At 60.9% G+C, this 25,504-nt stretch overlaps 1 non-coding gene and 1 pseudogene across 1 annotated transcript; both read right to left on the minus strand.

Annotated features, from left to right (window-relative positions):
* Positions 1 to 25,504, minus strand: part of LOC137144292 (zinc finger protein 850-like) — a 275,276-nt pseudogene that overhangs the window by 18,134 nt on the left and 231,638 nt on the right.
* Positions 409 to 481, minus strand: TRNAK-UUU (transfer RNA lysine (anticodon UUU)). Its single transcript has one exon. It is a non-coding gene; the product is annotated as a tRNA-Lys (tRNA).

Here is a 25,504-nt window from a genome sequence, read left to right on the forward strand (position 1 = left end):
CCATCTCTAGGAAGTAAGAGAGGAGACACGAGGCCCCACCGAGATTTGAACTCGGATCGCAGGATTCAGAGTCCTGGGTGCTGGCCCTTACACCATGGGACCGAGAAGCGGGGGCCGCTCTGCCCTCTGATTTTTACGGGCTGGACGTTGTGTGGGCAAATGATTGCCTCCCTCACTCAAGACCTCCATCTCCTATCTGCCCACCCCAGCATTATCTCAGCAGCTGGGCACACACCACTTTCTTCAAGGCTCTGAGGGCAGCGGGCATCTCAGGAAGTTGGCCGTGCATTCCACGTTACAAAGGCTGTTTCCTGGGACTCTCCAAGACCTGAAGAAAAGTTGGGGGATGGGACACGGCCGCTCTTTTCAACAGTCAGATGACCGTTAAGTCCGGAACAGCAACTGGCCTGCCCGACCAGGGACTTGAACCCTGGGCCCTCAGATTAAAAGTCGGATGCTCTGCCGACTGAGCTAGCCGGGCTCGGGGGGCGCGTTTGGAAATTGGTGCAGAAGACAAGTTAGGCACGAAAAAGCGAGGCCCAAACAGAACAGGGAGTCTGCATCTCTCCCTCTCTCCCCTGCCCTGCCCTCCAGCGCCCCCCTCAGGCCATCGGATAAGCGCACGCGCAATTCAACTAAACCAGATCTCCAAGACCTGAAGAAAAGGACAAGGAGGGGACACAGCCGCTATTGTCAAGGGACAGGTCACCACGCAGGCTGCATTTCCACACCTGACCAGGGACTTGAACCCTGGGCCCTCAGATTAAAGTCTGACGCTCTACCGACTGAGCTAGCCAGGCTCACAGAACAGCCTTGGAATTTCGTGCAGAAGAAAGTAGGCACGAAAAAGGGAGGCACAAACAGAACAGCGAGTCTGCGTCTCTCCCTCTCTCCCCTGCCCTAACCCGGGCCTCCTCCCTCCAGCGACCTCCTCAGGCCATTTGACAAGCAAATGCACAGCTCAGCTAAACCCTGCCCAAACTGTACAAGGCCCAGCTCGTCAACCTACACATTACTCCATTCTCCATCCCTGAGCAATCGGCATAAAAACAGTGCAAACAGAGTTCATGAACTCAATGAGCCAAACCCCTCCCAGAGTACTGGGGTGTGTCCTTCGCCTCTCCCTTCATTCTTCCTCCTGTACTGATCGGCTTAGTTGCAATGTCCACCTCTTGGGTGTGGTTCCACCCCTGCATGCCGCTCATGTCCGACACAAGCTTGAGCAGGCCCCCTCTGTTCTGCTCTCTCCTACCGCCTTCGGCCTCCCTGAGTCCTCGACCGGTGGCAGCGACCACGCCTGTTTCCCACCGACCGCTGGCACCCACCGCACCTGGCTCCCACTGACTACACCAGGCTGGCACCAACTGTGCCGGACTCTCTGCCGACCCTGACTGCACCAGCCCCGACTGTCCCAGCCTCTCTGCCGACCACACCAGCACTAACTGCACAGTCAGTGCCAGCCTCCCACCAGAGTTGCCTGGTGCTCACTCAGCCCTGTTAGCTGTCAGGCAAGGTTGCCCAGATCCTCTACTGGTTCAGCTCTTAGTGATTTCAGCTCATGGGCAAACCTTCTGCTGACATACAGTCAATGTCCCTGCTTTCAAGAAACAAAAGACACTAATATGAGTCATTAATTCTACCTTTTAACAACGGGAGGGGGAGGGAGAGAGACTCCATGCCTTGGGGTAGCCCACCAGTGCCAGTAGGAGACTGCTCCTGCTCCCCCTCCCCTGTTTCCAGGCTGAAACATCTGTCTGCCACCCTTGGGGAGCTCTGGTTAATTTAGGGAGCAGATTCTATCGTAACAGACTAAGCACAGTTTTGCTGACATCTGTTCATACAATTGAAGGACAACATTTCATTACCCCAGCAGTTAACACAAAAGAGGTTTGTAGCCTAAAACCAGCCCTGCCAACCATTTCCCATTATGCTCAGCACCTAGGTAAGTTATGCTAAATACTTAATTGTACTCATGCAGATACAAAGCCCATGCAAATAAAGTGCCCCCCCTCTCAGCTGCTGAGCAGGGAGAGTGTCACTGAGACACTCAGACCTGGTTTACATCTCTTTTAGTTATCTAGAGCCTTTGGCTCAGAATTTAATTTTAACAGAGCCTAGGGCTGTCCTGGAAGGCTAGTACTAGCTGCAGAAAGCTCTCACCTCAGTGGAGCACAGCGAAAGCTTTAGTTAAGGTCAATTCCCAGCACAGATCCCACTGCAGGGACAGCAGTTGCTCAGCCTAATCTTGCAGATCACAGGAACCTGAAGCCCAGTATGCTGAGCAGAGTGGGACAGAGAGTTTGAGGAGCCTTCCCGCCTTTAGCAACAAATACAGCTCTCTGGTGAGAGCAGCTAATGCAATCACCTCGCCACAGAGATGGGTGCTGATCTCATTTGCCCCACTGTTCATCTAGATCCACTCCTTGTCTTTCCTCGCAGCGACTCTGGAATAACACTGGTCTCAATGAAACCAGGAACACAGCTCGGAAAGGGTAAGGCCAGAGTCTTCTGTAACAGATCAGGATGTGGCAGTGCTAACCCCCTTCCCACCGCCCCCATTCCCCATATCTAAGACAAGGACTCTGTCAATAGTTTCCCCTGTAGAACCATAAGTTCCTGCAGTTTTCTAGAGGAGAGAGAAGTTTACTCAGTGGTGGTTTCACCTTACAGTGTTGGATGAGTGCATAGAAAGTTATTACCGCCCCTTGCTGGCTGTGTTCACACAGGCAGAGGGAGCCCTGGCAGATGCTTTTTTCCCAGGTAACTGGAGGAGCCAAAAAGTTAATATATTTCCATGATCCATCATTAGCAAATAATGGCTGCCATGAAGCCACCTCAGAGGTAGCTGTATCTTAGCAGGGCGGAAGCAACCTCCCCTGGAGACCGTTTGTCAGGGGGTTCGGGGATGATTCTGACCCCACGCTGCACACAGAGTGAACGCCTCATTCCTGGCCATGTGGAGAAAAGGTTCCAGCCAACTCTCCCATTAGCAGCAGGGAGCCCCCCATGACCCAAAGACGGGGACACCTCTGGTTTTGATGTGTGCTTACTTTGTGGCTAGCCTCTTCCGTCTTTAAGAGCCCCTTTTAAGAGTGTCTGGCTCTGTGCACTCACAGGAGAGATGGGGATGGTTAAATCCTCCAAAAGCAGATGTGAGAGCTAGCCCTTTTTTTTTACTGCCTTAAAATAGGCCGGGATTTGTTGAAAAATATTTCAGGAGGTTCGTTTCCCTGCACCGGATAAAAACAGCCAAGCAGGTCTCGTGAACAGTCTCCAGAATTTATTTCTGCAGAGGTCAGACGCTTCCCAACCAGTGGGTAGAGAGAGAGACCCTGAAGTTTACATTCTTTCCATATTTATAATAACATAGACAAAGGAATTACATATGCATACATTCTTACTTTTTATAGATACACTCTTTTCTTATACAAACACTCCTATTGGCTTACATTTCTACACCATCTAATTATACAGGTATACATATTCATTAAAATATATTGACAACTAACTTAACCTTATCTAGCATGGGTGCCTGGTTTATCTCTCAGGGCTACATAACTAGCAGAAACCAGTCGGAGCTATCTTCTTGCCTCTCTGGGAAACATTCCATGACTCTGACACAGACAAGCATTCTGACGCAGAGGGGCCCTGCTGTTTCAAGAGCTAAGAGGGACGGCTAAAATAAAATAACTAAAATGGAGTCACTATGCTCAAGTCGTGGCTCTTCCTTCAGATTTAAATAATAGAACATTTTTTTTCTGACAAGTGTCCCATGAATCCACCTGATGCTCCCTTATTTTCTTTACCCTGAGCAGGGTTTCCAGTTCCCAAATCTTATGTGATCTCCCAGCTGGAAAAAGGGGAAGAACCATGGGTCCCAGAAATCCAGGACTCAGAAGAAAAAAGGATATTGAGAGGTGCCTGCACAGCTGAGGAATAATTAACTCAAAAAATGTGGATGCCTGAAGGAAAGAGCTGGGATTCCCTCAAAAGACCTTGTGAACTCTTTCAGTTCAGGATTGTCTCCAGCATGTGACACAGCCTCAGACGAAATATTGCTCATGGCTTCCTATCCATGCTCACAGACACCTGGCAGTAGCTCCCGCCCTGACCTCTGAGTGTTTGAATAGGAGGTAGAAGCAGAATTAATCGCAGTTTCTGTCACCTAGGGGAAAAAAATGGGGACTTCAGCACTTACATTGGTTGTCCACCGTGTTTCTGAGGTTTCTCTATCCCAGCTGGTAGTGATATCGTGAGTGAGAATGGGGAACAGAATCATCTGCAGATGGACGCTGAGCGAGTGCAACCACACAGGATATTATTGCGAAGATCCCAAGGAAATGTGTCCAGAAGACTTGAGAAAGGAAAATCTTGTGTGAGTCAGCACAGACCAGACAGGCAGCAGACAAAACAGACAGAGGAGAAAGTGGGTAAACCCATTTAATTTTAGGAAAAAGTTTTTCACTAGAAGGGTGGTGAAGCACTGGAATGGGTTACCTAGGGAGGTGGTGAAATCTCCATCATTAGAGGGTTTTAAGCTGAGGCTTGACAAAGCCCTGGCTGGGATGATTTAGCTGAGGTTAGTTCTCCTTTGAGCAGGGGGTTGGACTAGATACCTCCTGAAGTTCATTCCAGCTCTAATATTCTATGATTCTATGACTGCAGCTAGTTCTATCAATGTAAAACCTATGTGGGCCTTGTCTCCAGTACGATTTTCCATGGTGTTAGGTAGCTTGACTTAGCTATTCTGGTGTAAAAACACAACTATTCTTGCAGTATTGACACAGCCCGAGTAGAGTGTCCAGGGTTAACTAGTGCATTTCCTCATGACCTGACCCAAACGCCATTTCCCCGTCAAAGCCAATCTGGAGCATCACATTTATACTCTTCCTCTGCACTGCAAAGTGACTGTTAGAGCCACTGAGTTCAACCTTTGGAACAGATTGTCTCATTCCCAGTTGTTCATACTGTGCCCTGGACTGTGCTGAAGATGATTTTTTGTACCCTTTTTTCCTATTTAAAATATATTTAGAAGTAATAAAGAGCAGGAGCATGGTGGGGAAAAGTGTTGTTTCAGCGTCTCTGACACCTTAAGGTGATGGGAGAATTCGAAGGGGGTCCCTCCTGCTGCATCACCTTAGCCAGTTTACCTTCTGGTTGAACCACGTAGAGTTTATCTTCTTCATTTTCCCCCTCCAACTCCCCATGTGTTCTGTGATGCAGTTTCCTCAGCTCTCAGAGGCTAATAGACTTGAAGTCTACAAAGGAGCATTATGTTCATCTAGTCTAACCACCTGCCCATTGTGGGCCACAGACCCTCACCCACCTACCCTGAACTCACCCTACAGCTGAGCTCCTGACGTCCTCAACTCATGATTTAAAGATCTCAAACTACAGAGACTCCACAATTTACTCTAGGCAAACAAGCGACTTACCTGTGCCCCATATAGCACAGGAAGGTGCACTTCCCCCAGCTCTGTACCCAGATATGATGATTAGTTAGACTGTAAACATGTGAGCAAGATCCATCAGCCAGGGATCTGGGTTAGAAAAATCTCGGTAGGAATTTAGAGCCCTCCCCCTCTCGTCTCCCATCGATAGCCACTGGAGATGTTTGTAACAGCAATCATGTGGGGCCATATGTGATTTTAGGCCATCTCATCATGCTGTCCCCCTGTAGACTTATCATACTCAGTCTTGAAACGTATTTGGTTTTAGTCCCCTTGGAAGGCTATTGTGGAATGTCACTCCTCTGGGGGTTAGAAACCTTCTTGTAATTTCAAGCCTAAATTTGATGAGTGCTGGATTATATGCATTTGTTCTTGTCCCCATGCTGGGCTCAAACTTAAATAACTCCTCTCCCTCACTGGTGTCTATCCCTCTGATGTATTTATAGTATGGGTATAAAAGGTTACCGTCTAAACTGCAGTGGTGGAGGCAAGCCGTAGCTGTGCTCTGCTCCCTGCGAGCGGAGGGGGTGAGCCGTAGCTGGGCTTGGCTTCAGGTGGGGAGCCTGCGTGAAGTTCTCTGACTGGGGTTTATAACTAAGCGGACACGCTCCTCCATGCAGTTCTGTTTTAGGGTTTATAAGAGTGGTTTATCGGTTGTATATGTCTGATGATTGGGTTAAACTGATGATTTGATTCCAATGTAGTATTGTTTGCTTTTTGATTTACTGATTTGACTTTAACTTGCTAGCAGTGTGTTCAACCCATCGCTAGTTCAGTAATGTGTATAATAAATTAGCTTTAGTGATGTGAGTTCTTGATTTTATTTGTATCGTGATATAGATAGGGCCGAGGACAGTAGGAGAGTGGTCCTATTTACAAACCAGCATGTGGGTGTCCACCCACCGTTTATGGCCCCTCCCCCAGCCTAAGGGGAGGAGCCACTAGACCCAGAATGTAACTAATTTCGTGGGACAACAAATGTAAAAACAGGAAAGGGCGTGAGGGTCATAGGTATAAACAAAGGGAGCCGGAAGGGGACACCAAGCAGAAAGCCCCGGACAGCGCCCTCCGCTCCCGGAAGGTGTCGACGGAGCCGGAGGATGCCGCCCAGAAGAATTCTGCCTGGATACGTGAGCGTAGAAGAAAACAGAAATAGGCCCCACAGATGGAGGGCGCCTAGCTAGCCAACCTCCCCTCCCTGGTATTATAGATGGCGACTTTGGCCAGGGCCAAAAGGAGGTTGACGAGGAGGTCCCGCGACTTTGTGGGGCCATGCACGGAGTGTGCGTAAATAAACAAGTGCAGGGAAAAGTGCAGCCAGAACCTCATCAGGAGGTTCTGGAGTAGATGGAAGCGGGCAGAAGGGGCAGGTGTCGGGGCGGGGGTGAAGGAGGGGGAGGGGGTGGAGGAGCCGCCAACTGATGTGCCCGGTGGGCAGTGGCGTTAAGGTGGAATACAAGCTGGCCCACCGGGGGTCCCCACCCTCTGTAGGTGGCAGTAGGTCACGCAACTTAGTGTTGGGGCGGGATGCGAGGGCTGGGAGGTGAAGTGTATGGAGCATAAGTGTGTCTCCGCGTGGTTCGGAAAAGGACCGGCTACAGTTCGTACAGGCGGCAGAGTGCGTGGGAGGGGAGGGGCCGAGCGGGCTCGCAAAGATGGAGAGTGCTGGAGGGCCAGGGCTGAAGCACGGGCGGGGAGCCTTCTCACCCAGGACCCGCTCCAGGTAGGAGTGAGCAGCAGGGGGCAAGGCTGCCCTCACCTCCTGGAGTATGCGCCAGGTGGTTCAAATGGTGGAGAGCCCTATGCGCCGAGCCATCGCATGGGGGTCCACCCAGCCCCCCCGGTCGTAGTCCAGGAGGTCTCCGATCTTGGTGACTTTCACCAGGACCAGCCCCGGTCGCACCGAGGGGCTCTCTGCTACCTGCACACCGAGTTGTGGGTTGTGTAGCAGGGGCTCCGTGAGGAGATCCTCACACTTGGGGACAAAAGGGGGCCTGGAGGCAGAGACCAGCCTCCAAGTCGGAGGAGGTCCTGGTAGAAGATCGGCAGCTCAGAGGGCTCTCGTGGAAGACACCTCGGTTGGAGAAAAAAGAGCTGCCGGTTGAATCGGAGCCCTCGGAGGCAGCGGAGGAAGGCGTGCGCCAAGTGGCTCCATGCCGGACTACCTGCACCATAAAGGAGTCTCTGCAGGGCCTGGAAGTGGAAGGTATGGACCTGGCTGCGGAGGCAGCACAGGCCCTGCCCTCCCTCCTCCAGGGGAAGACTCAGAATCCCTGCAGAGACCCAGTGCAGTCCTGGCCAGAAGAACTCCAGAACAGTCATCTGGAGCTGGGCCAAGAAACCCAGGGGCGGGACCAGGGTGTTGAGCCGGTGCCAGAGCATGCACAGGACCAGCTGGTTGAGCACCGGTGCTCCGGTGTCTGCGAGGCTGGCTGCCACATTCTGTGAGCCCGAGCGAGGCAGGGACGCAGATACAGTGTATGCCAGGATGCCTACTATGTCCCGTAGCCCCGAGCGAAGCAGGTAGTCCGATCCGGTGTCTGTGAGGCTGGCTGCCATGTTCTGTGACTCCGAGAGAGGCAGAGAGAACGATACCGTGTCCGCAAGGCCGGCTGCCACGTCCTGTGACCCTGAGTGAGGGAGGAAGGTAGATGCGGTGGTCGCAAGGCCAGTTGCCACGTCCCTAGACCTTGATGGAAGCAGGGAAAGAGATCCTGTGTCTGCCATGAAGGCTGCCACGTCCTGTGGCACTGAGCGAGGCAGGGAGAAAGATACGAGTCCTCGACAACGGCTGCCACATACCATATTCCCGAAAGACACAGGGAGGCAGATACTTTATTCACTAGGCCTGCTGCCAAGTCCCGTGTCCCGGAGCCACGCAGGGGGGCAGATACAGTGCCTTCGAGACAGACTTCTAAGTTCCGCTTTCCAGCCAGACAGGGAGGCCAATTCAGTGTCCCCAAGGCTGGCTGCCACCTGCTGTGGCCCCAAGCAAGGCAGGGAGGTGAATCCAAGGTGTCCGAAGCTGGCGGTACATCCCGTGAGCCCAAGCGAGCCAGGAAGGCTGATCCAATTTCCGCGAGGCCAGCTGCCACGTCGCTAACCCCAGAGGGAATCAGGGAGGCTGATTCGGTGCCTTCCAGGCCGTCTTCCACGTCTCCTGGACCTGTGTGAGGCAGGGAGTCTAATCCGGTGTCTGCGAGGCCAGCTGCCATGTCGCTAAGCCCAGAGGGAATCAGGGAGGCAGATACGGAACCTCCCTGGCTGGCTGCCATATCCTCTGGAAACGAGCAAGGCAGGGAGGTCAATCCTGTCTCTGCGAGACTAACTGTCACATCTCATGGCCCTGAGTGAAGCAGGGAGGCCGATTCCGATTCTGCGAGGCCAGCTGCCAAGTCCCTAGGCCAGAGAAAAACCGGGAGGCAGACCCGGTGCTTCCCAGGCCGGCTTCCATGTCTCCTGGACCTGTGTGAGGCAGGGAGAGAGAAACGGTTTCCGCGAGGACGGCTCCCACGTCCTGTGACCCTGACTGAGGGAGGAAGGCAGATATGGTGTCCGCAAGGCCAGCTGCCACGTTCCGTGAGCGCGAGCGAGGCAGGGAGGCGAATCCGGTTTCTGCGAGGCAGCCTGTACATCCTGTGAGCTCAAGCGGGACAGGAAGGCTGATCTGGTGTCCACGAGTCTGGCTGCCACGACCCGTGACTCTGAGCGAGGCAGGGAGGCAGATACAGTGTCCGCGAGACCGACTTCCACCTTTCGCATTCCAGCGAGACAGGGCGGACAACGGGTGTCACCTAGGCTGGCTGCCATCTGCCGTGCCCCCGAGCAAGGCAAGGCGTCTGATCCGGTTTCCGCCAGGCCAGCTCCCACGACCTGTGACCCTGAGCGAGTCAGGAAGCAGATGCAGTGTCTGGGACGCCGTCTGCCACGTTCCGTGAGCCCGAGCGAGGCAGGGAGGCAGATGCAGTGTCCACGAGACTGGCGGTACATCCCGTGAGCCCAAGTGGGACAAGGAGTCTGATCTGGTTTCTGCGAGGCCAGCTACCACTTCTCTATGCCATGAGGGAGGCCGATATAGTGTCTGCCAGGATGCCTGCTATGTCCCCTAGTCCCGAGCGAAGCAGGTAGTTCGGTCCGGTGACTGCGAGGCTGGCTGCCACGTTCTGTGACTCCGAGAGAGGCGGGGTGAATGATACTGTGTCCACGAGGCCTGCTACCAAGTCCCGTGTCCCGGAGCCACGTGGGGGGGCAGATACTGAAGCCCTGTGGATGTCTGCCACGTCCTGAAACCCTAAGCGAGGCAGATATGGTGTCCGCAAGTCTGGATGCCACGTTCAGCGAGCATGAGCGAGGCAGGGAGGCTAATCCGGTTTGTGCTAGGCAGGCTGTACATCCCGTGAGCCCAAGTGGGGCCGGAAGGCTGATCTGGTGTCCACGAGTCTGGCTGCCACGTTCCGTGAGCCCTAGCGAGGCAGGGAAGCAGATACAGTGTCTGCCAGGCTGTCTGCTATGTCCCATAGCCCTGAGCGAAGAAGGTAGTCTGAGAGGCTGGCTGCCACATTCTGTGACGCCGAGCGATGCAGGGAAAAAGATACGGTGTCCATGAGTTCGGCTGTCACGTCCTGAAACCCTGAGCGAGACACGGAGGCAGATACAGTGTCCGAGAGACCGACTTCCACATTCCGCATTCCAGCGAGACACGGCGGACAACCGGTGTCACCAAGGCTGGCTGCCATCTGCCATGCCCCCGAGCAAGGCAAGGCGTCTGATCCGGTTTCCGCCAGGCCAGCTCCCACGTCCTGTGACCCTGAGCGAGTCAGGAGGCAGATGCAGTGTCCGCGAGACTGACGGTACATCCCGTGAGCCCAAGCGGGGCAGCTAGTCTGATCGGGTGTCTGCGATGCTGGATGCCATGATCTGTGACCCCAAGCGATGCAGGGAGAAAGATTCGGTGTCCGCGAGTTCGGCTGGCATGTCCTGAAACCCTGCGCGAGGCAGGGAGGCAGATATGTTGTGCGCAAATCCGCCTGCCACGTACCTTGACCCCGAGCGAAGCAGGGAGGCGGCTACAGTGTCCGCAAGTCTGACTGCTACTTACCTCTTTCCAGCGACACCTCGAGGCCAATGCGGTGTCCCCAAGACTGGCTGCCATGTTCTGTGACCGCGAGCGATGCAAGGAAAAAGATACGGTGTCCACGAGTTCGGCTGGCACGTCCCGAAACCCTGACCGAGGCAGGGAGGCAGATATGGTGTCCGCAAGGATGGACGCCACGTTCCCTGCCTCGCTAGGACTCACGGAACATGGCAGCCAGAATCGTGGACACCAGATAAGCCTTCCGGCCCCACTTGGGCTCAAGGGATGTACAGCCTGCCTAGCAGAAACCGGATTAGACTCCCTGGGGCTGGGCTGGATTTGGGGTTGTGCTGAACTGGGACTGGGCTGGGGATGTGCTGGGCTGGGGCTGGGCTGGAGTGGGGCTGGAGCGGGGCTGGGCTAGGGCTGGGCTGGAACGGGGCTGGAGCGGGGCTGGAGCTGGAACTGGGCTGCAGCTGGAGCTGGGCTGGGGCTGTGCTGGAGGTGGGCTGGAGCTGGGGCTGGAGCTGGGTTGGGCTGGAGCTGGGCTGTGCTTGGGCTGTGCTCTGGCTGGGCTGGAGCTGGGGCTGGAGCTGGGCTGGGGCTGGGCTGGATCTGAGCTGGAGCTGAGCTGGCGCTGGGCTGGATTTGGGCTGCAGCAGGGCTGGAGTAGGGCTGGAGCTGAGGCTGGGCTGGAACTGGGGCTGGGTTGGAGCGAGTCTGGAGATGGGGCTGGGCTGGAGCTGGGCTGGAGCTCGGCTGTGCTTGGGCTGGAGCTGGGCTGGGGCTGGGGCTGGAGCTGGGCTGTAGCTGGGCTGGGGCTTGGGCTGTAGCTGGGCTGGAGCTGGGGCTGGGCTGGAGCTGGGCTGGAGCTGGGCTGTGCTTGGGCTGGAGCTGGGCTGGAGCTGGGCTGGAGCTGGAGCTGGGCTGGGGCTGGGCTGGATTTGGGCTGCAGCAGGGCTGGAGTACAGCTGGAGATGAGGCTGGGCTGGAACTGGGGCTGGGCTGCGGCTGGGCTGGAGCGGGTCTGGAGATGGGGCTGGGGCTGGACCTGGGCTGGGCTTGGGCCGGGCTGGTGTTGGGCTGGAGCAAGGGGCTGGAGCTGGGGCTGGAGCTGGTCTGGGATGGAGTTGCGCTGGAGCTGGTCTGGGATGGGGCTTGGCTGGAGCTGGTCTGGAGCTGGACTGGAGCTGGGCTGGGCTGAAGTTGGGCTGGAACTGGGGCTGGGCTGGGGCTGGGCTGGAGCGAGTCTGGAGATGGTCTGGAGATGGGGCTGGGGCTGGGCTGGAGCTGGACTGGAGCTGGGCTGTGCTTGGGCTGGAGCTGGGCTGGAGCTGGGGCTGTAGCTGGGCTGTAGCTGGGCTGTTCTTGGGCTGGAGCTGGGACTGGAGCTGGGCTGTAGCTGGGCTGTAGCTGGGCTGGAGCTGGAGCTGGACCTGGGCTGGGCTGGATTTGGGCTGCAGAAAGGCTGGAGTACGGCTGGAGCTGAGGCTGGGCTGGAACTGGGGCTGGGCTGGGGCTGGGCTGGAGCGAGTCTGAGATGGTCTGGAGATGGGGCTGGGGCTGGAGCTGGGCTGGGCTTGGGCTGGAAGGAGCTGGGGCTGGAGCTGGGGATGGAGCTGCGGCTGGAGCTGGTCTGGGATGGAGTTGCGCTGGAGCTGGTCTGGGATGGGGCTTGGCTGGAGCTGGGCTGGAGCTGGGCTGGGCTGGAGTTGGGCTGGAGATGGGGCTGGGACTGGGCTGGGGCTGGGCTGGAGCTGGGCTGGAGCTGGCCTCGAGCTGGAGATGGGCTGGAGCTGGGCTGGAGCAGGAGCGGGGCTGGAGATGGGTTGGCGCTGGGCTGGAGCTGGACTGGAGTTGGGCTGTGCTTGGGCTGTGCTGTCGCTGGGCTGGAGCTGGGGCTGGGGCTGGAGCTGGACTGGAGTTGGGCTTGGCTGGGGTTCGGCTGAAGCTGGACTTTGCTGGAGCTGGGCTGGAGCTGGGGCTGGCCTGGAACTGGGGCTGGTCTGGGGCTGGGCTCTAGCTTGGCTGTGCTGGAGCGGGGATGGAGCTGGGGCTGGGCTGGAGCTGGTGCTGGTGCTGGGGCTGTGGCAGGGCTGGAGCTGGGCTGGAGCTGAGGCTGGCCTCGACTGGGGCTGGTCTGGGGCTGGGCTGGAGCGAGTCTGCAGCTGGGGCTGGGCTGGGGCTGGCATGGTGTGAGTCTGGAGCTGGGGCTGGAGCTGGGCTGGAGTGGAGCTGTGCTTGGGTTGGGCTGGAGCTTGGCTGGAGCTGGAGCTGGAACAGGGCTGGGCTGGAGCTGGGCTGGAGCTGGGGCTGGGCTGGAGGGGGGCTGGATCTGGGGCTGGAGCTGCGCTGGGCTAGAACTGAGGCTGGTCTGGGGCTTGTCTGGATCGAGTCTAGAGCTGTGGCTGGGCTGGAGCTGGGCTAGAGCTGGGAAGGTGTGAGTCTGGACCGGGGGCTGGAGCTGGGCTGGATTGGAGCTGGGCTTGGGCTGGGCTGGAGCTGGGCTGGAGCTGGAGCTGTGCTGGGCTGGAGCTGGGCTGGAGCTGCGGCTGGGGCTGGGCTGGAGCTGGGCTGGAGCTGCGGCTGGGGCTGGGCTGGAGCTGGGCTGGGGCTGGGCTGTGCGGGGCTGTGCTGGTCCTCGGTTGGGGCTGGGCTCAAACTTGGCTATGCTGGAGCGGGGACGGAGCTGGGGCTGGGCTGGAGCTGGTGCTGGAGCTTGTGCTAGGGCAGGGCTGGAGCTGGGCTTCGGCTGGGTTGGAGCGGGCTGGGCTTGGGCTGGGCTTGAGCAGCGCTGGAGCTGGGCTGGAGCTGGGCTGGAGCTGGGCTGGAGCTGGGCTGTGCTGGGGCTGTGCTGGGGCTGGGCTGGAGATGGGCTCGGGCTGGGCTAGGCTAAAGCTTGGCTGTGCTTCAGCGGGGATGGATCTGTGGAGCTGGAGCTGGGTCTGTGACTAGGCTTGGCTGAGGCTGGGCTGGAGCTGGACTGTGCTGGGGCTGTGCTGGTCCTGGGCTGGGGCGGGGCTAGGCTGGAGCTGGGCTGGGTTGGAGCTGGTATTTAGATGGGCTGGGCTGGAGCGGGGCTGGAGCTGGGCTGGAGCTGAGCTGGAGCTGGGATGGAGCTGGGCTGGAGGTGGGCAGGGCTGGGGCTGGGGCTGGAGCTCGGGCTGAGATAGAGCTGGTCTGGAACTGGTCTGGGGCTGGGCTGGAGTGGGGCTGGGCTTGGCTGGAGCGAGTCTGGAGCTGGGCTGGAGCTGGAGCTGGGCTGGAGCTGGGCTGGAGCAGGGGCTGGAGCTGGAGCTGGGCTGGGGCTGGGCTAGGTTGGAGCGGGGCTGGGGCTGGGCTGGAAAGGGGCTACGCTGCAGCTGGGCTGGACTGGAGCTGGGTTAGGCTTGGGCTGGGCTGCCGTGGGCTGGGGCTGGGCTGGAGTGGGGCTGGGCTGGAGCTGGTCTGGAATTGGGCTGTGCTCGAGCTGGGCTGGAGCAGGGCTAGAGTAGGGCTGGAGCTGGGGCAGGGCTGGGTCTGGGCTGGAGCTGGGCTGGACCTGGGCTTGAGTTGGGGCTGGGGCTCGCTTGGAGCGGGGTTGGGCTTGGGTTGGGCTGGAGCAGGGCTGGAGCAGAGCTGGAGCTGGGCTCTAGCTTGGCTATGCTGGGGCTGTGCTGGGGCTGTGCTGGGGCTGGGCTAGGCTGGAACTGGGGATGGTCTGGGGCTTGCCTGGATCGAGTATGGAGATGGGGCTTGGCTGGAACATGGCTGGAGCTGGGCTGGAGTAGGGACTGGAGCTGGGCTGGATCTGGGCTGTGCTGGGGCTGTGCTGGATCTGGGCTGGGGCTTGGCTAGGCGGAAGCGGTGCTGGGGCTGGGCTAGGGCTGGGGCTAGACTGGAGCTTGCTAGGCTGGATCGGGGCTTGGGCTGCGCTGGAGCTGGGGCTGGGCTGGAGCTGGGCTGGAGCTGGGCTGGAGCTGGGGCTGGGCTGGAGCTGGGTTGGATTTGGGTTGTAGCTGGAGCTGGGCTGGAGCTGGGGCAGAGCTGGAGCTGGGCTGCGGCTGGGTTGGAGCGGGGCTGGGCTTCGGCTGGGCTGGACCAGCGCTGGAGCTGGGCTGGAGCTGGGGCTGGAGCTGGGCTGGAGGAGGGCTGGAGTAGGGCTGGAGCTGGGGCTGTGCTGTGCTGTGGCTGGGCTGGAGCTGTGCAGGAGATGGGCTGGTGATCGGCTAGGCTGAACTGGGGCTGGTCTGGGGCTTTTCTGGATCGTGTCTGAAGATGAGGCTTGGGTGGAACATGGTTGGAGCTGGGCTGGAGTTGGGGCTGGAGCTGGGCTGGATCTGGGCTGTGCTGGGGCTGTGCTGGGTTTGGGCTGGGTCTTGGCTAGGCTGAAGCGGTGCTGGGGCTGGGCTAGGGCTGGGGCTAAACTGGAGCTGAGTCTGGAGCTGGGCAGGAGCTGGGGCTGGGCTGGAGCTGGGCTAGGCTGGAGAGGGGCTTGGGGCTGGGCTGGAAAGGGGCTACACTGCAGCTGGGCTTTTCTGGAGCTGGGTTGGGCTTGGGCTGGTCTGCGGTTGGCTGGGGCTGGGCTGGAGTGGGGCTGGGCTGGAGCTGGTCTGGAATTGGGCTGTGCTCGAGCTGAGCTGGAGGAGGGCTGGAATAGGGCTGGAGCTGGGGCTGGGCTGGGGCTGGGCTGGAGCTGGGCTGTGCTGGGACTGTGCTGGGGCTGTGCTGGGGCTGGGCTAGGCTGAACTGGGGCTGGTCTGGGGCTTTTCTGGATCATGTCTGAAGATGAGGCTTGGGTGGAACATGATCAGGAACAGTCAACACGGATTCACCAAGGGAAAGTCATGCCTGACCAACCTGATTGCTTTCTATGATGAGGTGACTGGCTCTGTGGATGTGGGGAAGGCGGTGGATGTGATATACCTTGACTTTAGCAAAGCTTTTGATACGGTTTCTCACAGTATTCTTATCAGCAAGTTAAAGAAGTATGGGTTGGATGAATGGACTATAAAATGGATAGTGAACTGGCTAGAGCATAGGGCTCAACGAGTAGTGATCAATGGCTCCATGTCTAGCTGGCAACCGGTCACAAGCGGAGTTCCCCAGGGGTCGGTCCTGGGGCCGGTTTTGTTCAACATCTTTATTAATGATCTGGAGGATGGGGTAGATTGCACCCTCAGCAAGTTTGCGGACGACACTAAGCTGGGGGGAGTGGTAGATACCCTGCAAGGTAGGGATAGGATACAGAGTGACCTAAACAAACTGGAGGATTGGGCCAAAAGAAATCTAATGAGGTTCAACAAAGAAAAGTGCAGAGTCCTCCACTTAGGAAGAAAGAATCCCATGCACAGCTATAGACTGGGGACCGACGAGCTGGGCAGCAGCTCTGCAGAAAAGGACCTGGGGGTAACAGTGGATAAAAAGCTGGATATGAGTCAGCAGTGTGCCCTGGTTGGCAAGAAGGCCAATGGCATATTGGGCTGCATTAGGAGGGGCATTGCTAGCAGGTCACGGGAAGTGATTATTCCCCTCTATTCGGCATTGGTGAGGCCGCATTTAGAATATTGTGTCCAGTTTTGGGCCCCCAATACAAAAAGGATGTGGACAAGTTGGAGAGAGTCCAGCGGAGGGCAACCAAAATGATTAGGGGGCTGGAGCACAGGACTTATGAGGAGAGGCTGAGGGAACTGGGCTTGTTTAGTCTGCAAAAGAGAAGAGTGAGGGGGATTTGATAGCGGCCTTTAACTACCTGAAAGGGGGTTCTAGGGAGGATGGGGCTAGGCTGTTCTCGGTGGTGGCAGATGACAGAACAAGGAGCAACGGTCTCAAGTTGCAGGGAGGGAGGTCTAGGTTGGACATTAGGAAAAAGTTTTTACTAGGAGGGTGGTGAAGCACTGGAATGGGTTACCTAGGGAGGTGGTGGAATCTCCATCCTTAGAGGTTTTTAAGCTGCGGCTTGACAAAGCCCTGGTTGGGATGATATAGCAGAGGTTAGTCCTGCTTTGAGCAGGGGGTTGGACTAGATGACCTCCTGAGGTCCCTTCCAACTCTAATATTCTATGATTCTATGATTCTATGGTTGGAGCTGGGCTGGAGTTGGGGCTGGAGCTGGGCTGGATCTGGGCTGTGCTGGGGCTGTGCTGGGTTTGGGCTGGGGCTTGGCTAGGCTGAAGCGGTGCTGGGGCTGGGCTAGGGCTGGGGCTAAACTGGAGCTGGGGCAGGAGCTGGGGCTGGGGCTGGGCTGGAGCTGGGCTAGGCTGGAGCGGGGCTTGGACTGCGCTGGAGCTGGGGCTGGTCTGGAGCTGGGCTGGAGCTCGGGCTGGAGCTGGGCTAGGTTGGAGCGGGGCTGGGGCTGGGCTGGAAAGGGTCTACGCCTCAGCTGGGCTTTACTGGAGCTGGGTTGGGTGTGGGCTGGGCTGCGGTGGAGATGGGCTAGAGGTGCGGCTGGGATGGAGCTGGGCTGGAGCTGGTGCTGGGCTGGGCTGGAGCTGGGCTGGAGTTGCGGAGGGGGCTGGGCTGGAGCTGGGCTGCGGCTGGGCTGGGCTGGAGCTGGGCTGTGCTTGAGCGGGGATGGATCGGAGCTGGGGCAGGGTTGGAGCCGGGGCTGGAGCTGGGGTGGAGATGGGCTGGGCTCGTCTGGAGCTGGTCTGGATCGAATCTGGAGCTGGGGCTGGTCTTGGTCTGGTTTGGAGCTGGGATGGTGCGAGTCTGGCGCTGGGGCTGGAGTGGAGCTGGTCTTGGGCTGGCATGGAGCTGGGCTAGAGCTGGAGCTGGGCTGGGCTGGAGCTGGGCAGGAGCGGTGGCTGTGCTGGAGCTGGGTTGGATTTGGGCTGGAGCTGGGCTGGAACTAGGGCTGGAGCTGGGCTGGAGATGGGCTGGAACTGGAGCTGGGCTGGAGTTGGGCTGTGCTGGGTCTGGGCTGGAGCTGTGCTGGAGATGGGCTGGTGATCGGCTAGGCTGAAGCTTGGCTGTGCTTGAGCGGAGTTGGATCGGGACTGGAGCTGGGTCTGTGGCTGGGCTTGGCTGAGGCTGGGCTGGAGCTGGGCTGTGCTGGGGCTGTGCTGGTCCTGGGCTTGGGCTGGGCTAGGCTGGAGCGGGCCTTGGGCTGGGGTGGAGCCATTCTGGAGCTGCGTTTGGAGCTGGGCTGGAGCGGAGCTGGACTGGAGCTGGGCTCTAGCTTGGCTGTGCTGGATCGGGAATGGAGCGGGGCTGGAGCTGGGTTGAGCTCAGGCTGGGCTTTGGCTGGGCTGGAGCAGCGTTGGAGCTAGGCTGGAGCTGGGGCAGGATCTGGGCTGGAGCTGGGCTGTGCTGGGGCTGTGCTGGTCCTGGGCTTGGGCTGGGCTAGGCTGGAGCGGGCCTTGGGCTGGGGTGGAGCCATTCTGGAGCTGCGTTTGGAGCTGGGCTGGAGCGGAGCTGGACTGGAGCTGGGCTCTAGCTTGGCTGTGCTGGATCGGGAATGGAGCGGGGCTGGAGCTGGGCTTGAGCTCAGGCTGGGCTTTGGCTGGGCTGGAGCAGCGTTGGAGCTAGGCTGGAGCTGGGGCAGGATCTGGGCTGGAGCTGGGCTGGGCTGGAGCTGTGCTGGGGCTGAGCTGGGGCTGGGCTAGGCTTAAGCGGTGCTGGAGCTTGGCTGTGCTTGAGCGAGGATGGATCGGGGATGGAGCTGGGGTGGAGATGGGCTAGAGGTGCGGCTGGGATGGAGCTGGGCTGGAGCTGGTGCTGGGCTGGGCTGGAGCTGGGCTGGAGTTGCGGAGGGGGCTGGGCTGGAGCTGGGCTGCGGCTGGGCTGGGCTGGAGCTGGGCTGTGCTTGAGCGGGGATGGATCGGAGCTGGGGCAGGGTTGGAGCCGGGGCTGGAGCTGGGGTGGAGATGGGCTAGAGCTGGGGTTGGGCTGGAGCTGGGCTGGAGCTGGGATGGGACTGTGCTGGAGATGGGATAGAGCCTGGGCTGGAGCTGGGCTGGGCTGGAACTGGGGCTGGTCCGGATCGGGTCTGGAGCTGGGGCTGGTCTTGAGCTGGTTTGGAGCTGGGATGGTGCGAGTCTGGAGCTGGGGATGGAGATGGGCAGGAGTGGAGCTGGTCTTGGGCTGGGATGGAGCTGGGCTGGAGCTGGAGCTGGGCTGGGCTGGAGCTGGGGCTGGAGCTGGGCAGCGGCTGGGTTGGAATGGGGCTGGGCTTGGGCTGGGCTGGAGCAGCGTTGGAGCTGGGCTGGAGCTGGGGCTGGAGCTGGGCTCTACTGGGGCTGTGCTGGGGCTGGGCTGGGGCTGTAGTGGGGCTGGGCTAGGCTGGAACTGGGGCTGGTCTGGGGCTTGTCTGGATCGAGTCTGGAGATTGGGCTTGGCTGGAACATGGCTGGAGCTGTGCAGGAGTTGGGGCTGGAGCTGGCCTGGATCTGGGCTGTGCTGGGGTTGTGCTGTGTCTGGGGTGGGTTAGAACTGGGGCTGGTCTGGGGCTTGTCTGGATTGAGTCTGGAGCTGCGGCTGGGCTGGAGCAGGGCTAGAGCTGGGATGGTGCGAGTTTGGAGCGGGGGCAGGAGCTGGGCTGGAGTGGGTCTGGGCAGCAGCTTGGCTAGGGCTGGGCTGGAGATGGGCTGGAACTAGGGCTGGAGCTGGGCTGGAGATGGGCTGGAACTGGAGCTGGGCTGGAGTTGGGCTGTGCTGGGTCTGGGCTGGAGCTGTGCTGGAGATGGGCTGGTGATCGGCTAGGCTGAAGCTTGGCTGTGCTTGAGCGGAGTTGGATCGGGACTGGAGCTGGGTCTGTGGCTGGGCTTGGCTGAGGCTGGGCTGGAGCTGGGCTGTGCTGGGGCTGTGCTGGTCCTGGGCTTGGGCTGGGCTAGGCTGGAGCGGGCCTTGGGCTGGGGTGGAGCCATTCTGGAGCTGCGTTTGGAGCTGGGCTGGAGCGGAGCTGGACTGGAGCTGGGCTCTAGCTTGGCTGTGCTGGATCGGGAATGGAGCGGGGCTGGAGCTGGGCTTGAGCTCAGGCTGGGCTTTGGCTGGGCTGGAGCAGCGTTGGAGCTAGGCTGGAGCTGGGGCAGGATCTGGGCTGGAGCTGGGCTGTGCTGGGGCTGTGCTGGTCCTGGGCTTGGGCTGGGCTAGGCTGGAGCGGGCCTTGGGCTGGGGTGGAGCCATTCTGGAGCTGCGTTTGGAGCTGGGCTGGAGCGGAGCTGGACTGGAGCTGGGCTCTAGCTTGGCTGTGCTGGATCGGGAATGGAGCGGGGCTGGAGCTGGGCTTGAGCTCAGGCTGGGCTTTGGCTGGGCTGGAGCAGCGTTGGAGCTAGGCTGGAGCTGGGGCAGGATCTGGGCTGGAGCTGGGCTGGGCTGGAGCTGTGCTGGGGCTGAGCTGGGGCTGGGCTAGGCTTAAGCGGTGCTGGAGCTTGGCTGTGCTTGAGCGAGGATGGATCGGGGATGGAGCTGGGGTGGAGATGGGCTAGAGGTGCGGCTGGGATGGAGCTGGGCTGGAGCTGGTGCTGGGCTGGGCTGGAGCTGGGCTGGAGTTGCGGAGGGGGCTGGGCTGGAGCTGGGCTGCGGCTGGGCTGGGCTGGAGCTGGGCTGTGCTTGAGCGGGGATGGATCGGAGCTGGGGCAGGGTTGGAGCCGGGGCTGGAGCTGGGGTGGAGATGGGCTAGAGCTGGGGTTGGGCTGGAGCTGGGCTGGAGCTGGGATGGGACTGTGCTGGAGATGGGATAGAGCCTGGGCTGGAGCTGGGCTGGGCTGGAACTGGGGCTGGTCCGGATCGGGTCTGGAGCTGGGGCTGGTCTTGAGCTGGTTTGGAGCTGGGATGGTGCGAGTCTGGAGCTGGGGATGGAGATGGGCAGGAGTGGAGCTGGTCTTGGGCTGGGATGGAGCTGGGCTGGAGCTGGAGCTGGGCTGGGCTGGAGCTGGGGCTGGAGCTGGGCAGCGGCTGGGTTGGAATGGGGCTGGGCTTGGGCTGGGCTGGAGCAGCGTTGGAGCTGGGCTGGAGCTGGGGCTGGAGCTGGGCTCTACTGGGGCTGTGCTGGGGCTGGGCTGGGGCTGTAGTGGGGCTGGGCTAGGCTGGAACTGGGGCTGGTCTGGGGCTTGTCTGGATCGAGTCTGGAGATTGGGCTTGGCTGGAACATGGCTGGAGCTGTGCAGGAGTTGGGGCTGGAGCTGGCCTGGATCTGGGCTGTGCTGGGGTTGTGCTGTGTCTGGGGTGGGTTAGAACTGGGGCTGGTCTGGGGCTTGTCTGGATTGAGTCTGGAGCTGCGGCTGGGCTGGAGCAGGGCTAGAGCTGGGATGGTGCGAGTTTGGAGCGGGGGCAGGAGCTGGGCTGGAGTGGGTCTGGGCAGCAGCTTGGCTAGGGCTGGGCTGGAGATGGGCTGGGTTAGAACTGGGGCTGGTTTGGGGCTTGTCTGGAGCGAGTCTGGATCTCAGGCTGGGCTGGAGCTGGGTTAGAGCTGGGATGGTGCGAGTCTGGAGCGGGTTCTGAATCTGGGCTGGGCTGGAGCTGGGCTGGAGCGGGGCTGGAGCTGGGTTTGGGCTGTAGCCGGGGCTGGGGTGGAGCTGGGCTGGGCGGGAGCTGGGGTGGAGCTGGGCTCTAGCTTGGCTGTGCTGGAGCAGGGATGGAGCGAGGCTGGAGTTGGGGCTGGGCTGGAGCTGGGCTGGAGCTGGGGCTGGAGCTGGGCTGGAGCTGGGCTGTGTTGGGGCTGGGCTGGGCTTGAGCAGCGCTGGAGCTGGGCTGGAGCTGGGGCTGGGATGCAGCTGGTGCTGGGGCTGGGCTGGAGCTGGGCTGCCCCTGGGTTGGAGCGGGGCTGGGCTTGGGCTGGGCTTGAGCAGCGCTGGAGCTGGGCTGGAGCTGGGGCTGGAGCTGGGCTGGAGCTGGGCTGTGCTGGGGCTGTGCTGGGGCTGGCCTGGAGATGGGCTGGAGCTGGGCTGGGCTGGATCTGGGCTGGGCTGGAGCTGGTATTTAGATGGGCTGGGCTCAAGCGGGGATGGAGATGGGCTGGAGCTGGTCTGGAGGTGGGCTGGGCTGGGGCTGGGGCTGGAGCTCGTGCTGAGCTGGAGCTGGGCTAATTTGGCGCGGGGCTGGGGCTGGGCTGGAGTGGGGCTGGGCTGGAGCTGGGCTAATTTGGAGCAGGGCTAGGGCTGGGCTGGAGTGGGGCTGGGCTGGAGCTTGTCTGGAATCGGGCTGTGCTCGATCTCTGCTGGAGCGGGGCTGGAGTAGGGCTGGAGCTGGGGCTGGGCTGGGGCTGGTGCTGGGCTGGAGCTGAGCTGCGGCTGGGCTGGAGCTGGGCTGTGCTGGGGCTGGCCTGGAGATGGGCTGGAGCTGGGCTGGGCTGGAGCTGGGCTGGGCTGGAGCTGGAGCTGGTATTTAGATATGCTGGGCTGGAGCTGGGGATGGAGATGGGCTGGAGTGGAGCTGGTTTTGGGCTGGGATGGAGCTGGAGCTGGGCTGGGCTGGAGCTGGGCAGGAGCGGTGGCTGGGCTGGAGCTGGGTTGGATTTGGGCTGGAGCTTGGCTGGAACTAGGGCTGGAGCTGGGCTGGAGATGGGCTAGAGCTTGGGCTGGGCTGGAGCTGGGCTGGAGATGGGCTAGAGCTTGGGCTGGGCTGGAGCTGGGCTGGAGCTGGGCTGGGGCTGGGCTGGAGCTGGGCTGCGGCTGGGTTGGAGCGGGGCTGGGCTTGGGCTGGGCTGGAGCAGCGCTGGAGCTGGGCTGGAGCTGGGGTTGGAGCTGGGCTGTACTGGGGCTGTGCTGGGGCTGGGCTAGGCTGGAACTGGGGCTGGTCTGGGGCTTGTCAGGATCGAGTCTGGAGATGTGACGTGGCTGGAACATGGCTGGAGCTGTGCTGGAGTTGGGGCTGGAGCTGGCCTGGATATGGGCTGTGCTGGGGTTGTGCTGTGTCTTGGGTGGGTTAGAAATGGGGCTGGTCTGGGGCTTGTCTGGATTGAGTCTGGAGCTGCGGCTGGGCTGGAGCTGGGCTAGAGCTGGGATGGTGCGAGTTTCGAGCGGGGGCAGGAGCTGGGCTGGAGTGGGTCTGGGCAGCAGCTTGGCTAGGGGTGGGCTGGAGATGGGCTGGGTTAGAACTGGGGCTGGTTTGGGGCTTGTCTGGATCGAGTCTGGAGCTGCGGCTCAGCTGGAGATGGGCTGGAGCTGGAGCTGGAGCTGGGCTGGAGCTGGGCTGTGCTGGGTCTGGGCTGGAGCTGTGCTGGAGATGGGCTGGTGATCGGCTAGGCTGAAGCTTGGCTGTGCTTGAGCGGGGTTGGATCGGGACTGGAGCTGGGTCTGTGGCTGGGCTTGGCTGAGGCTGGGCTGGAGCTGGGCTGTGCTGGGGCTGTGCTGGTCCTGGGCTTGGGCTGGGCTAGGCTGGAGCGGGCCTTGGGCTGGGGTGGAGCCATTCTGGAGCTGCGTTTGGAGCTGGGCTGGAGCGGAGCTGGACTGGAGCTGGGCTCTAGCTTGGCTGTGCTGGATCGGGAATGGAGCGGGGCTGGAGCTGGGCTTGAGCTCAGGCTGGGCTTTGGCTGGGCTGGAGCAGCGTTGGAGCTAGGCTGGAGCTGGGGCAGGATCTGGGCTGGAGCTGGGCTGGGCTGGAGCTGTGCTGGGGCTGAGCTGGGGCTGGGCTAGGCTTAAGCGGTGCTGGAGCTTGGCTGTGCTTGAGCGAGGATGGATCGGGGATGGAGCTGGGGTGGAGATGGGCTAGAGGTGCGGCTGGGATGGAGCTGGGCTGGAGCTGGTGCTGGGCTGGGCTGGAGCTGGGCTGGAGTTGCGGAGGGGGCTGGGCTGGAGCTGGGCTGCGGCTGGGCTGGGCTGGAGCTGGGCTGTGCTTGAGCGGGGATGGATCGGAGCTGGGGCAGGGTTGGAGCCGGGGCTGGAGCTGGGGTGGAGATGGGCTAGAGCTGGGGTTGGGCTGGAGCTGGGCTGGAGCTGGGGCTGGAGCTGGGCTGGAGCTGGGCTGTGCTGGGGCTGTGCTGGGGCTGGCCTGGAAATGGGCTGGAGCTGGGCTGGGCTGGATCTGGGCTGGGCTGGAGCTGGTATTTAGATGGGCTGGGCTCACGCGGGGATGGAGATGGCCATGAGCTCGTCTCGAGGTGGGCTGGGCTGGGGCTGGGGCTGGAGCTCGTGCTGAGCGGGAGCTGGGCTATTTTGGCGCGGGGGGGGGGCTGGGCTGGAGTGGGGCTGGGCTGGAGCTGGGCTAATTTGGAGCAGGGCTAGGGCTGGGCTGGAGTGGGGCTGGGCTGGAGCTTGTCTGGAATCGGGCTGTGCTCGATCTCTGCTGGAGCGGGGCTGGAGTAGGGCTGGAGCTGGGGCTGGGCTGGGGCTGGTGCTGGGCTGGAGCTGAGCTGCGGCTGGGCTGGAGCTGGGCTGTGCTGGGGCTGGCCTGGAGATGGGCTGGAGCTGGGCTGGGCTGGAGCTGGGCTGGGCTGGAGCTGGAGCTGGTATTTAGATATGCTGGGCTGGAGCTGGGGATGGAGATGGGCGGGAGTGGAGCTGGTTTTGGGCTGGGATGGAGCTGGAGCTGGGCTGGGCTGGAGCTGGGCAGGAGCGGTGGCTGGGCTGGAGCTGGGTTGGATTTGGGCTGGAGCTTGGCTGGAACTAGGGCTGGAGCTGGGCTGGAGATGGGCTAGAGCTTGGGCTGGGCTGGAGCTGGGCTGGAGATGGGCTAGAGCTTGGGCTGGGCTGGAGCTGGGCTGGAGCTGGGCTGGGGCTGGGCTGGAGCTGGGCTGCGGCTGGGTTGGAGCGGGGCTGGGCTTGGGCTGGGCTGGAGCAGCGCTGGAGCTGGGCTGGAGCTGGGGTTGGAGCTGGGCTGTACTGGGGCTGTGCTGGGGCTGGGCTAGGCTGGAACTGGGGCTGGTCTGGGGCTTGTCAGGATCGAGTCTGGAGATGTGACGTGGCTGGAACATGGCTGGAGCTGTGCTGGAGTTGGGGCTGGAGCTGGCCTGGATATGGGCTGTGCTGGGGTTGTGCTGTGTCTTGGGTGGGTTAGAAATGGGGCTGGTCTGGGGCTTGTCTGGATTGAGTCTGGAGCTGCGGCTGGGCTGGAGCTGGGCTAGAGCTGGGATGGTGCGAGTTTCGAGCGGGGGCAGGAGCTGGGCTGGAGTGGGTCTGGGCAGCAGCTTGGCTAGGGGTGGGCTGGAGATGGGCTGGGTTAGAACTGGGGCTGGTTTGGGGCTTGTCTGGATCGAGTCTGGAGCTGCGGCTCAGCTGGAGATGGGCTGGAGCTGGAGCTGGAGCTGGGCTGGAGCTGGGCTGTGCTGGGTCTGGGCTGGAGCTGTGCTGGAGATGGGCTGGTGATCGGCTAGGCTGAAGCTTGGCTGTGCTTGAGCGGGGTTGGATCGGGACTGGAGCTGGGTCTGTGGCTGGGCTTGGCTGAGGCTGGGCTGGAGCTGGGCTGTGCTGGGGCTGTGCTGGTCCTGGGCTTGGGCTGGGCTAGGCTGGAGCGGGCCTTGGGCTGGGGTGGAGCCATTCTGGAGCTGCGTTTGGAGCTGGGCTGGAGCGGAGCTGGACTGGAGCTGGGCTCTAGCTTGGCTGTGCTGGATCGGGAATGGAGCGGGGCTGGAGCTGGGCTTGAGCTCAGGCTGGGCTTTGGCTGGGCTGGAGCAGCGTTGGAGCTAGGCTGGAGCTGGGGCAGGATCTGGGCTGGAGCTGGGCTGGGCTGGAGCTGTGCTGGGGCTGAGCTGGGGCTGGGCTAGGCTTAAGCGGTGCTGGAGCTTGGCTGTGCTTGAGCGAGGATGGATCGGGGATGGAGCTGGGGTGGAGATGGGCTAGAGGTGCGGCTGGGATGGAGCTGGGCTGGAGCTGGTGCTGGGCTGGGCTGGAGCTGGGCTGGAGTTGCGGAGGGGGCTGGGCTGGAGCTGGGCTGCGGCTGGGCTGGGCTGGAGCTGGGCTGTGCTTGAGCGGGGATGGATCGGAGCTGGGGCAGGGTTGGAGCCGGGGCTGGAGCTGGGGTGGAGATGGGCTAGAGCTGGGGTTGGGCTGGAGCTGGGCTGGAGCTGGGATGGGACTGTGCTGGAGATGGGATAGAGCCTGGGCTGGAGCTGGGCTGGGCTGGA

This window comes from Emydura macquarii, unplaced genomic scaffold (genome assembly GCF_026122565.2).
Source record: "Emydura macquarii macquarii isolate MOO-44397 ecotype Brisbane River unplaced genomic scaffold, CSIRO-AGI_Emac_v2 contig_3450, whole genome shotgun sequence".
Lineage (NCBI taxonomy): Eukaryota > Metazoa > Chordata > Testudines > Chelidae > Emydura > Emydura macquarii.